The 13278-nt window shown below is 41.4% G+C and overlaps 1 protein-coding gene across 4 annotated transcripts in view; it reads right to left on the bottom strand.

Annotated features, from left to right (window-relative positions):
* specc1 (sperm antigen with calponin homology and coiled-coil domains 1) overlaps positions 1-13278 on the bottom strand; it is a 69693-nt gene that overhangs the window by 55454 nt on the left and 961 nt on the right. Inside the window, exon 1 of one of the 4 annotated variants that reach the window (XM_041951798.1) lies at positions 3944-4098. The exons of the other annotated variants lie outside the window; for them this stretch is intronic. The gene's annotated coding sequence lies outside the window, so the exon portion shown is untranslated. Of the gene's footprint in view, positions 1-3943; positions 4099-13278 lie in introns of those variants that run through there. 4 annotated transcript variants of the gene reach the window in all.

A 13278-nucleotide genomic window follows, 5' to 3' on the forward strand; every position in this document is an offset into this window, starting at 1 on the left:
TGAGGTTATTCCAGTAGCAACAGCACTGAACTACTTCCTGCTAGACAGAGGACAGAAAACAAAATGTCTTATCTGATACAATGATGACAACGATATCTCCACAGACCTAGAAGGAGGTATGCAGCCGGCTACAGCCATAACTGTCATTCCTCTGTAAGGAATATACTTAACACATTCTGCCTTGCAGTTGTATGCCTCCACCAACCAGTCAAACTGCATTTTACATCCATGTCTGTCCAGATTCATAAAATATATGCAGTGACGACTCTGAAGGAATTTAATAAAAGGTCTTCAGTGTACTTTCGGCGAAATTAAACTATATTGACATGTATGATTCCAGTGAATGATTTCCAATGACAAACATGCTGTCTTCACTTAAGAGACTATTTTTACAGACGAGTACAGAGGACTGATAGATTATCAATTAGTGTATTAATTTTGGACTCATGGCCAAATGTGTTTTTTATCCTCACAGTGACCTTTGACCACCAGAATCTAATCAGGTCATCCTTAAGTCCAAGTGGACGTTTGTGCCAAGTTCCCTCAAGGCGTTCCTGAGATATCACATTCACGAGGGGTGACTAGAAAACACAATGCATGCGGCCACAGCTGCCACCTGCATATAAAGCAGTACAATAATAGCTTCATTTTTCCAACTCCAACAGGATGTGGTCACAGAGACTGTTTAAAGGTGTGCATTTGACATCCAGAAGGAAATGCACACATCTGGGCAAAGTGTAGCTGTAGGAAATGGAAGGAGGTAAGAGTGCATTTAACCGAGGAGAGTGTGTACTGGTAAAGAGCTCTGCAGTTCCCGGCAGACTGGTTGAGTCATTGATCAGCATTTGGGTAACCTGATCTCCTGCCTCTGAGAGGAACAATGCTGTTAATGGAGATACCCTCTAGTCTCTGCAAGCACTTTTTTTTCCCTCTGCTCTAAACTATTTATACTATACCTTTGCTGGGTTTACTGAAATGTAGAATGTGGTCAGACAACAGTTCAGAGGGCAAGTGATGGTGCAGTAAAAATCAATAATCACCAGCTAACAAAAAATGCTAACGATGGTGCTGGGAGCAGTGTGGGTACTAACTACTGTAGACAATGCAAGTGATCCACATCAGTAAAATGTTCCCAGCAGAGGACGTACAGTTTGGGATATTTTTACATTATTTCATTAGAGAATGTTTGTGGGCGCTTAAGGGCTTATCTGATTACGAACACACTGTATGCTCTGTTTTTTGCCCATAAGAGAGCATGTGTCTCCCTCCTGGCCCATCATATGATACTGAGACCTCTCTCTGCAAGATCCTGTGACTAACTCCTGCCTGGCCTGGTAGTCTAACACCTCTGCTGCAATGGCTCACCTACCCTTGGATTACTTTACAAGGCTACAGCGACACTCGTTGCTTCTGAAACTGCTCTGATATCTGTGTTGGCTAAATTAGGAAGTGCTGCAAAATTGAGGATGTATCCCACAGGGTTATGTTATTTTCACTTTTGATATAAGAGGGAACTAAGCAACAAACAAACATTTTGTGGAATAAATTAACCCAGGCAATTGTGAAACAATAATGCAATGTTTGAAAATATAAACCTTTAAAATTACAAACCTTTGTTTGTAATTGTCCTGTCTAATCCAGTCTAATCCACTTTGTTTTCACCTTCTTTGAACCACTGCAGGATTTAACTCTGCGAATATGACCTCTCCATATTCCTCTGCAGAGATATGATTCTCCGGAGCCAGAACTGTGTCCCACTTACTTTACAACGGCCTAGTTAGGAACCAAAATGTCTTTGGGAGACAGATAGGGCGCTGCATTTTAAACTTGAACTAGCCATGAGTTAAGACGTGAGTTGGGTATCTCCCTGTAAAAGCAACTAGGCTATCAAAGATGGCAACATTTACTGATGTTTACTACATGACAGCTTGCACGGTCCAACATAACAACCATTTGGATGATGAAATCGTGGCTTGAACAAGGCTGGTAAACAGCTAAATGCGGAATTTGCTTGAAAAAATGCCCAATTAGAAAACCAAATATAATTTATAGTCACCACAGCCATAAGTAATGGGTTGTCATCTGCCTTAATTATATTGCCTTCCAAAAACAGGAAGATGAATGTAAAGGCTGAATATAGGACAGCATGGTGGAGGAGTTTCTCAGCTTATTTCTGACGGTTGTTGTTGGACTGGACTGCTGTAAGGAGATAAGGGAAAAGCTCTGGGAGTCAAGACCAACTGTTATCAGTTTGCTCCTGGATGAAACAATCTCTTACACACCAACATGATACAACCCTGAGGGAAAAGACGGGGCGCTTTCATCATCACACAAGCCCTCAGACATAATGTAAATAGCTCATCAAATCAGATCAAATCAAGAAATATCATAGGTCAACAAATTTGAAATGTCAAACAAGACATTACAACATAGTACTTCATTAATTAGATTTTTTTCTCATACATTAAGATTGCATCAATAAAATATTATAGCAATTTATCACATACAAATACAGTGTACACATAAATATAAAGTCAGTACTTAGAAAAGGTTTGACATATATTTTTACTGAAAAAGATCTACATGTATAATCATTTTACAGGTGCATCCTGCAGTAGAACTGCTGTGCAGCAAAATAGGGACAGATGTTAAGACAAAACCAATAATTATTCCTTATAGACCCACCTCTATACTGTACGGGTTACAGAGGAAATACCATCTTACATCTGCACATTCATTGCACGAATGTGTAACTTGGCCCACTCAGCTTGCCACAAAAATGTCCTCAGATCACATAGGGAAATCCTAGCTAACCACTCCTGACCATTCTCTGACCTTAAATACAGGCTACCCCGGTACAATGCTTCAAATGCTCAGCTCATGTGTGTAGAATACGCAGATACGAATGAAATGCATCCTCCCAACACGAGGAACTCTGTGCATGAGAATGAACATCCTGTCACTGCCATTTACACAGCCCTTTAAAAAAAAATCATTGATCAAATGGGGAAACTGTACTCCTGCAAAGAAGTGGTTGCAAAACCTGCTGTCTTCTTGTGGTGGCACTTATCTAAGCAAAGAGCATTCAGGCATGACTGTAGTGCTTGCTCCAATCAATAATTTCTACTCCAGCCACAGAGAATAGCATTAAAAAGATTCAAGCACTGGAAAACACAACAAAGCATAACCAAACAAGGTTTTACAGCTACGGTAAATTTAGACAGGTCTTTACCATCATACCACCATGTGCACAAACATATCAGCTTTATCATAGATTCATGCTCACCTACACCAGACCACCAAAAGCAGTAACATGACTAATAAGCATCTCTTATGCTCCTGACTGTATTTAAAGGAAAAAAAAGGATATAAGCTGCTCAGTGAAATGTCACTGCGTGTCATCACATCCTCTCATGTGTTCCTGTCTGCCTAACTCATTGGTTTGCACTTTAACCTAAACACAAGTGATATCAAGCTAAGTATAACATGCTGTAAGCATAACATAAGCCTAAATACAGCAACCTCTGGTGAGCTACTGTTGTAACATCCTGTAAACACTACTCTTGCATGGAGTACTTCACAGGTTGCAAATTTTAGCCCAAGCCACATCTCCCTTTCAGAGTTGTACTTTCAGTGAGGAACCTGGCAGAAATATCAGCAGCAGATGATCTCAGCCACTTTCGTCCTAACTCATTACAAAAAACGACTTCAGTATTTCCTTTTTCAGACTTTCCTGTTCCAACTCGACAGTTGCCAATCACATCTTCAATCCAAAACAAACTCCATAGTCCCTATAAAGCTGTAAAACAATGACTGAAGATTCAACAACATACTGCAATATCATCGGAGAGCTCAAGGTAGTGAGTAATGACAAAGAGGGCGATGATGGCAGATTGGTGTCAGAAAAAATGCTAAAGGAAAAAAAGTGGTCCAGTTCACTCACGTGTTTGGTACTGGATGCTGTCCTAGAGCCTGCCCTCTGCCTGAGTGCCCTGAAGCACAGCTGACCAAAATATTCGTCCTTTGCTGCGCTCTACGGAGAAAGTCTGAGGGTGAAAATGAGGGGTCAGGAGCAACGGCTGTCTGCCTCAATACAGCAGTCAGGATGAGGAAGTACTGCAGGCTGCCAACCGCTGTGCTGTGTATGCTTTTGCCTCTTTCACTCTCTCTCAAAGAAAGAGGAAAAGAGGGACAGAGTTTCAGCCATGGGCATGTTTTTCTCTTCTCCCAGTTTTTCCAGACTTTTTCTTACTTGTGAAGAACAGACAGCAAGAATGGACCAGGAGGAGGAGGAGGAGGAGGAACATGTGGCTTTGCATCTACTGGGCTATGCACTTTCAGAATGAGGGTAATGATTTTTATTAGAATTACACAGCCTAAACCGCTGTTGTCTGAAAAGCAGGTGCCTGCACGCTGTTCTCAGGAAAGTGGCTTGAAACTTCATTGAATCTGTTGTGATTGAGACACAGCTGTTCCACTTTATTCTTAGATTAAAAACCACAGCCGTGTAAAGCAAGTACTTTTTGTGCAATACAGTATTTCGGACTCATGTGTGGCTTGTTGAAATGTAAAGATGTCTGAAAAATAAAGATTGATTTATGGCATTGTTATGAGTTCTCTGCTTCCAAAGGGATCTGTAGGTTGTTTGGGTACAAACAGCAGCTACCAACCCGGACAAACCCAGTCTTTGTCTCACAAACGCTTCTTAATGTGAGGGTGGATCATTTGTGGAGGGGTCTGCATTTTATGCTCTACCATACTGGTCTAATTTGGATCCCACAGCGAACGGCATGCCAAGGCCGTGGAGCATGTGGGTAGAGAGCGTATTGCACTCTGGTCCGAGATGAAACAAGCTTCAGTTTGTGGCAAGTGGTAAACTGAAAACTTGGTCTGACCACACCCCTACACCACCACAAAAACTGCTGTTTAAAAGAACGTTGCAAAGGGTTGAGAAACAGTTCAGAAAGCCTTTTAAAGCACTGCATGCTGTTTCACACCCTGCTGCAGATCCAGATTTTGAATGTGACTTGATGTAGGGTGCATGCTTTCAACTACACCGATTGTGTAATGTTGTCACTGGCAGACACTACCTTATTGACTGCAGCCTTGTTAAATGCTGTTAAAACAATGAACGGTTCCTGTGATTGTTCACTGCTAGTGATCACACTCTGCATGACTGTGTGGCAACTGTGGATTACACCAATACCACAGAAGATACTTGTTACTAATGTTTAGAAGGTGTCTGTAGCAGTTATGTATCGGTCCACAGTTCTAGTAAACAGTTTTATTTTGTTTTGTTTTTTTCTAGGACAGCAAAGTAAAGCCATCTGTAGAGATATAACTAGACAAATGTGACTGTTTTCTATTCTGGATGTCTGCAGCGCTGAAAAGACATGCCTGATGGAAGCCATATTTTTAAAATACTAACCCATGACATGATTTGACTTTATTAGAAATAACACATGGAACTGGAATACACCATAATATAGCACATCCCTAAAGGACAGGTGTGGTAAGCCTGCCAGCAGTGTCCAAATTTCAGTATTTCAGTATACAAAATAGTTGTCAAGACATTTTTATGAAAAATACACTACATGACTTTTCCATCACCATGAGACTGGATGAAAAGTCAAGAGATCATTACGATACACCATCTGGGAACCACGAATGCCCAACATTGAATGCTGAGATATTCCAGTCTCGATCAAGTGTCGAACCAAGCGACTGTCAGACTGACATCCACAAAGTCATGCCGGTGGCACAGCTAAAAATGAGCTACCTTTCTAGGACAAAAAAAATCCCATCCTGCTTTGTCTCGATGTAACATTGAGGAGTTTCACCAGGAGGACATGGCACATGCAGATGATTACGGCCCAGTCCATACAGATGCTCCAACCAACCTGTGGGAGTCACCAGTCCAACAAAAAAGTACAGCACTTTTCCACACAGTGGACATAGTATAAGAACAATGACACAGTCCAAGGTGTCCCTTTGTACAACATGGACTTGGAGGAAAAGCACTGACTTCCACCCTGCTTACTCACAAGCACCACAATGAGAGACCGGTAATTACCAGCATACTGACTATCTCTCAGCCATAAAAACAACATATGTATGAAGAAATTTCAAAGAATTTCCTACAGGGAAAGCTTCCACAATGCCAAGCTCTTTTACATTTAAAACTGAACACTGACAGAATTAGAATTAGGAGACCCCGGGAGTATGAAATAGGCCAAACGTTAATAAATAATGAAAAGCACAGAAATCCACGTGGCTGGATGCTTGCCAGGTGAGGTGGCTCTCAGAGGATTCCTGTCATTGCGTGACACAACCGGCTGAGCGGACGGACCATTGAGTACAACACTCCTAAGACAAAACCATTAGCAGGCACACTGAAGCTCCTAAGCACCGCCCGTCTCTCTTTCTCTTCCGTTTTCCTCCCTCCGTCCACAGGAAAGAGCACTGAGTCACACTCTCCGCTTAGACACGTCACTGTTGCACAGGATGTGAAAACAAATGTAGAACGTGCAGTGATGGTGATTCAGCTGAGAGTGCGGCTTAAAATAATGCTTTTTCCATGATCACTGACAGTAGAGAATACTCTCATTATACCATCCAACCAAAACTGTGAACAATAACAATTGTAAACATACTGTGGGATTACAAATTCATTGCTCTTGATGTGGCAGGCAGCACCGTTCTATGCTACATACTTGTTCCCATAAAAATAACCTTACAATTAAATATACGCCTATTTTATATTTAAAGCCATATGCATTTAAAAGACGGCTTATGAATGGATCCCTATTTTTAAGATGTCAAAAATGTTTGACAAAATTAGAAAGTATTCAAAAATGTTGGGCTTTTTTTGCTTACAATCACAGTAGTCTCTTTCTTATTGTGTAAAAGTCTACTCAACCACATGAATGAGGATCAAGTTGTGCCTTGTAAGTTGTGAGTGTACAACACTGCACCAGTAAGGAGCAGATGGTTTAGATAATGTTAGTGAAAGATTTAATAGCCGTCATATCATATTTTAAAACCTTAATGATAAACTGATCAAGGTACAGGTCAAGCTAGATTTTGTTGGTTTTTTTTTAGTATGCATCTCGATTTTTCCTGATATTATGAGTATGTTTCTTGCCATCTTGAGGCTCTGCAACATCATTTAAAGATGGATTATTATGAAAGAACACGATGATGAAATGCTACCAACCACAAAATATCAAAATACTAAAAAATAAACTTCTCTCTCCGTGTGACATTGATATGTTGCCACTGGTGCTACTGATATCACATTACCATTACAGCAGCTGAACATCTGTCTAACATCTGCACTCAAACGACAAGTCCAGAACAGATTCCTGTTGCTACACTGTGTAATTAAGATTCCTTTCACTTTGAAATCAGTCTGATTTGAGACAGTAACATTGCAGTAGACAGTATGTGGTACAGGCAAACGTGTGCTTACATGCATGCATTAATGTATTAATTTTGCCTGACCACGTCGGCAGTTCTGAAGCATCTGTACAGCACCTGGGTCTGGGGAAACGGCGTGTGCAAAGTCATTATGTCAGCTAAAGTGAAACAGAAAGAGTGTGGGATTAGTCTGTGTCCCTGCTGTGAGACGGTCTCTGCTCTCCCTCTGGGTTTCCCCTTTAGTCTGGAGGGATCTGAAACTAGTACACAACAGGGCGCAAACCTCCTTCTCAAAAGCAGTACGAGGGAAGTTGCAGTCTAGTCTCACACAAAACAATGCAGCAAATGTGTGACATTTTCTGCAGTCAGTAGCAATAGTTCACAAGCGGTATGTTCATGTTCATATGTTAATATTTGTATATGCTTGTATGTATTGTGTTTGAGGCCATGGACTATTGTGCCAACTGCCTTCGTGTGGTGACATTGATGTGAATTATTGCTAGAAAGTGAAACAAGAACCCTATTGAGCCTTGTAGTATGATACTATAATTTCTCAGCCAAAACACACAAAAACTCCTCAGCATCTGAATATGAAACAGCCTAAAGCTGGGAGCTGCTGCTTAAATCAGCACATTTTACTTACTTACTAACTTACTTACTTAGGAGCTAGAATAGCGAAGCTAGTGAGGAAAGTGCTGAATTGATGATTTCCTTTGATCTGGACATAGATCTATAGGCTGTTCAGCCATCTTTTAGGACTACACAGCAGGGGGTTCCCAAACTTTCAAAATAATAAGTGCTTACTAAGGAATCCTGGCTCATTAACTGTGAGAGTTCATAACTGAGAGGAGGGGCCGCCCAGTTCAATTCCCCATTTACACGTCAGATACAATATTCACATTTCTCATTTCAAAGCTTTTTCATGACATCAATCTGCATTAGTTACACAATTTTCTTAAGATTATGTTCAATAAATTAACTTTTAATGCTATTCATGTGCTGATTAATAACTACTTTGCAAATGAACAGCTCAACTCTGGCTTCTAAAACATTAAATCACACAATATGCTTCTATTTCATAATAATATACACTGTAATTCATGGGCATGACAATTATGCCCATTAGCCAAGGGATGCAACTGATTATCTTCATTATGTATTAATCTGCTCATTTCCTTATTGATTAATCAATAAAATGTCATCAAATAGTGAAAAATGTGCTTTATACTTTTCCACATGTCGAGGTGATTCCGTCAAATGTTTTTTTTTGTTTGATCCACGGTTCAAAATATCTCCTACGTGTGTAATTTATTAACATAATTGTTGCAAACAAAATGAATCCCTTCAACAAATTACATATAAGCACCCACATCCTGAATTAGTGATGTAATGAACTGTGCCACCTCGCAGCGGTCATAGCTATCCACCATCTCTCAAAAAACTGCCCTGTCCTTTCTTCACAAGGCATACTGTGGTAGGAGCTGAGATAGATACAGTCTTCATGCATATTTCATCTGCTTCATCCTCTGTTTCATCCTTCTCAGAGCCGGGCTCCCTCGAGGGCCAAACTTCCTGCTCTGATGGTGTCAAAGTTCTTGTCTGATAAACAGTCAGAGCCACGTTGTAGAAAGCTGCTTTCCTGTCTGCTTGGCCGGCTACATGTGCAGCGAGTGGGCGGACTCCATAGAAATACTTGCATTGCATCCATGAGAACTGCGAGGGAATAAAAAGACGACCACTACGCAGAGCACAGTGATTTTCCACAATGGAACATCATAGTATTATTTCCACTAAGTAGAGTTGCTGTCCAACCCAAAAGGAGGAATCCCAGCTCTGTGTCTTTTGCATTTGTAACAGTACACATACTTATGAGAGCTATTTGATGTGCTCTGAGGGTGTGTTCAATGTAGCCTATATAAAGGGAGGCCAAAAAAGATCACAATAGATCAGACCTCGTTCAGCTACCGGGCAAACATTTTAACGACACACCCCACACACACGTAAACGTCACACTAGTAAACTCGCTTGTCCTGTTTACCTGGATGAAATAACTCAATAATATCAAATCATCTACTTCATTCTTGAGCTGGACATCACACTCCTGCAAGACAGCCTTCTTGCTCTCAGGCTACAGTGGTGGCCAATGTGAAAAGACCATATCTCTGCTTCACCTCGGCCGTGGCACACATGACCCATTTACAGAGACGCTAGCATTCCTTGGAGCCAACGAGTTAGGCTGCGATGCTTGTCAAGTATGCGGCCTGTTTCCTGGACGTTGCTGAACTACAAACAGAGCCAGAGAAAAAAGATGCTTGGAGTTACCTTCCTTCCCAGCTGTATACACCTCTCAGACAGAAAACATTGCTGTGGTTAATTTTTCTCAACTGGTCTTTTTAGGTAGATGACGTTTCAGAGGAAAAAAAGCTGAGAGAAGACAGCCTGGCAATGCAGTGGAGGCTGGGAGCCATCTGTGCATTCACAAGGCAAAAGCACTGAGTTAAATTATTACACAAAATAGCTGCAACCTGCTGGCAGCGTACTGAGCAGTCCTCACATTCTGTCAGAAAAACGGGTGCTTCTATTTATTCAACTCACTGAATGCCAGGTCAGTACTGATTCCTGCTCAAATCAGTCCATCTCCTCTTATCTCCTCAATTTAAGCCTCCTCCGCTGCAGTAAAGGACATGCCACTTCAACTGTATGAGGACCCGACCTCGCCTCTTGAGGACAGATAACAACTCTTTCTTCTCAGATCACACAGAGTGGGAAAGAGAGTTGTCTGGGCACACCAGGCAGAGAAATGTGTTTCTGACCATATTAGTATTTTCTAAGACCCTCATTCTGAAGAGGGTGAGAGATATTTCTATAACTAACAAGAGGGTCAACATTCACAAAGATAAAGGCTAAACACAGACAAACAAGAGAGCCCTGGCAACCTGAGCCCAGAGCACAAAACTATTTTTCAGTTCACCCCTCACTTTGAATCAATACACAAGATCTTGGGCTTCAATTAGATGTGATCCTTCAATAAAAAATACTGTAGTTCATTTCAAGTTGCGATTGACCATTAACTCCTAATGGCTTTACCTGATAATGTATACTGGGGAAATGGTTGACGTTGATCCCTTTATGAACCAGGACATAGTCTGCGCCCTTCGGGCACTTGTTGACCTGCACGGAATTCCTAAACTGCTCTACCCTGACATAAGCAGCAGGAAACTATCTTCCCTATCTACCCACGAGTCTGTTTAAAGACAAAGCCATGTACATACATTTTGACAAATAAAAACTACTGCTTGTCATTACTGAAGATGAAACCTCCTCATAAGTCCACTTCATAAATGGGGCCATTAGCATTGTGAAGACACCTGAGGATATTATGAATACATGTATAACAACGGTTGCCGCTCTAACAAAATTCAAAACACAGAATTGTCACTCCACATTGATTGACAGGTCATTACAGGAAAGGAACTTGATGAACTCAGCACCTTCAGGCTCTGCTGCAGCATCAGGTTCAGCAGGACTAGCAACAAGTTCAACTTGGTGCAGCTCGCTCACCTCTTTGATCCTCCATCTCATTATTGTGGGGAATGAGGAGGTATGTTTTTTGGAAAAGATGGGTACCCACCTATGACTCCTTGAACCAAATCTGCTGATCAGAATGTTCAATCCCTTCCTGCTAAAAATCCTCACCAGCAACAGCAGCATTGACTCCTGACTGCACTATGAGGCCATGCCTTCACACACACATCAGTATTTTTTTTTGCCCGCATATTTGAAAAGGTTTGAAAAGTGTGCATTTAGCTTATTCCTGAGCATGTGAGACCCAGATTGATGTCTATTGAGCCTACAGGTAACTATCATGGTAGCATCTCCTTCCACAGAAAGTAACTGGGCAGTGAATGCAGCATCTGAAATGAGCAGTGAGCATCTGACTACATCACTGCAGTATCTGCCTTTCACCCTTCTTACCACAGCTGGACAAGGTCACTCTAAATGTTGTTACCCCACCCCCACCCTGACTCATTTCATACAGACGTCTGTTACAACATGTGGATGAAGGACTCCAGTCCTTCTGCTAATTTTCTATTCACAGTCCCACAGCACGCAGTTGACAAAAGTGAATCCAGGACACCAGCATTGGTAGGAGGTATTACTGAGTGTGTCAGGCAGCAATGAGAGGAGACCTTGAATTCCCTTTCGAACGTCACACATTCACATACATTTGGTTCTTCCCATCGAGCTGAGTGGTCAAGGAAATCACCAGGTATCATTTTCTGTGGAGTAGAACAAGCAGCACCACTGTAAAACTGGACATGGGGTGCTCCCCACATAACCCTTGGCTATAAATAGCAAGCCAATGACAGGAACTGCCTGGATAATAGTTGAACAGAGGATGAGACCAGAAAAGATGAGGGAGAGTCACTGCTCCGGGCTCTGAACGCTTCTACCTCCATCAATGAAACCTAGAATTGTCTCAGACAGTATGCAGTATGCATGACAGCAGTCCTATTAGTTGATGTCAGATGTGCTCATGTGATTTTCCTTTCCACAAACACTCTGACAATAGACAGTATTGATACAGAAAAGACAGAGGCCGCTTCACACAACTATCAGCAAATATTGATAGCGAAAACACTGTATGTATCCACGTCAGTCAGTGCTATAGTCTGACGGGCAATCACTGCAGTAACACAAGACCAGTCTCCCTTGCTGCTTTTTTATGTCTAGGACAGCCTGTCCTGAACACAGCCCAAAAGCCCAAGACAGGTTTCCAACTAGTTCCCTTTCTTGGATAGTTAACCATGAGAAAAACAAAGGTTGTAATTACCTACATACACCATTGACATTGACTGCCTCATAAATGACTGCTGCGCCGCTCATATTTGAAGTCTCTTTTCTCCTGGCATGATCAAAAGGAGCTGCATAAAGTGAAAGCTGTCATTTGTTGCCCTTTTGGTTCCAGACGCGTTCCACTGCAAGGCTGGCCTCTTCTATAAACATAAGACTACGCTATAAGCTCTACAATTAGGATATTTTACAACTTAACTTTCCCTTTTGTCATTATTGACATGTCCAGTTATGCTGCACAGAAAGCATAGAATAGCAATGGTTTATTATTCAAGCGTCACTATTCAGACAGTGATCTGGAACACTGGTGATGTAGATTACAAGTAAATGTTACGTGGCAAGAGTTGAATTACTCGCACGAGCTTACTCAGGATAGTCTGCGAAATTGAAGCACTTAAGGCCCTATTAAAAACATAAACAGCAGACTTTCATAAATAACTACACTAAACACAACAAGGCCTTGTTTGACTGCTTCACATGGCACTGGTCTAATGAGGAACAAATGGCTGGCTGATCATGAGAGGAAAGAACGCTGGCAGCGCACTGAAGCGGGTCCGAAGGCAACTTGCCATTGGCAGCAAAATGTTAAATTTACATAAAAAGACAGGAAAACCAAAGCAGTACAGCTAATTTGGTATGTTCATTTACAACTGGATCCGCCAGTATATTCCCAGGTTTATCTCAGGAAGTATGAAAATTCTGCAAAGAAGCTGCGGCTGAACAGCACCAAGCTACTGACTGACCTTTTGCTGATTTAAACGTGTGTAATATCATGATTAATCAAAATATTTGTATCATTAAAAGACCTCGCCACTGAAAATACTGAAATACGGTCACGTCCTCTCGAGTCTGGGAGGTTTTTAGCAACCCGAGGGGAATATTTCTCAACTAAAAACTTACTCACACTTTCCTATGAAGTTAATCAATATTTTCACACTCAACATGTTTACACTTAATACTTTTATGCCCAAAAAATAATAATACCTAAACAAAAGCCACAGAATT

This window comes from Chelmon rostratus, chromosome 14 (assembly GCF_017976325.1).
Source record: "Chelmon rostratus isolate fCheRos1 chromosome 14, fCheRos1.pri, whole genome shotgun sequence".
Lineage (NCBI taxonomy): Eukaryota > Metazoa > Chordata > Actinopteri > Chaetodontiformes > Chaetodontidae > Chelmon > Chelmon rostratus.